Below are 1,030 nucleotides of genomic sequence, written 5' to 3' on the forward strand. Positions count from 1 at the left end.
TTGAGATGATCATAGGTTCTCCAGAATTTTAATACCAGAATTGTAATTCCATTTTTTAATGCCTTAAACATCACCCTATAATAATTTTTATTTTATATAGTCAATACTTGTTTGGATATTTCCAAATACTTACCTGTTTCTTAGTTTATAATTCTGTTTGATCTTCAAGTCTTACTTCCAGATTCAGTTTCCTTTTCCTTGAATAATATTTTTTCTAGGTTTACTAAAAAACAACTGTTAGTGATACTGTTAGTATTTTTTTAAATTTAAAAATGTGTTCATTTCTGCTCACCTTTTTTATTTTTTAAACAAAAAAAACCAACGCACCAGGCTTATATTGTTCTCATGTCAAAGGCGGTCTTTGCAGGATGGGAGAGTGAGTTTTGACAGCAGGGAGCAAGCCCCTCCTTGGCAGCGATGAGTGGGTTCGCAGGACCACAATGACCGAATCCCCCGCTGGAACATCTTGGAGATGTAGCGGTCCTTGTGGACTGGCTTGGACTTCTTCTTGCCCTTGCCGCTCTGGGGGACCTCGGTCCACAGCTCCTTCACATTCTCCAGCACCATGTTTCAGCACCTGTCAAAAGCCTTCACCCGGCCCAGGAGCTTCTTGTTGCGACAGTTGATGAGCACGTGGGTGTTGTTCTTGAGGGACTGCGTGAGCACGGAGAGTGGGCCCGTGTTCAACTCTTCCTCCTCCCGCTTCTGCAGCTCCTCCGAGGTCATCTCACCCTTGGGCTTGAGAAGGCTCTTGGTGGCAGTGGTTGCGCCCTCAGTACGCTCTTTTACTTTTTTTTTTGATGTGTTATAGTGTTGCTGGTTTTCTTTGTATTGTTGTTTTTAATCATCACCCAAAGATATACATTTTTCCCCATTGCTTTTCAGAGAGAGCAGAAGGGAGGGAAGGAAGGGAGAGAGAGAGATCATTGTGAGAGAGATACATTGGCTGGTTGCCTCCTGCATGAGCTCTGATTGTGGCCAGAGATCAAAACTGCAAACATTTGTTTTGCCAGCTGATGCTCTAACCACT

At 43.1% G+C, this 1,030-nt stretch overlaps 1 pseudogene; it reads right to left on the reverse strand.

Annotated features, from left to right (window-relative positions):
- Positions 1–332: 332 nt before the first annotated feature.
- LOC102772359 lies at positions 333–753 on the reverse strand (annotated as a pseudogene).
- Positions 754–1,030: the final 277 nt, after the last annotated feature.

The sequence above is a fragment of the Myotis davidii genome, unplaced genomic scaffold (assembly GCF_000327345.1).
Source record: "Myotis davidii unplaced genomic scaffold, ASM32734v1 scaffold549, whole genome shotgun sequence".
Taxonomy (NCBI): Eukaryota; Metazoa; Chordata; class Mammalia; order Chiroptera; family Vespertilionidae; genus Myotis; species Myotis davidii.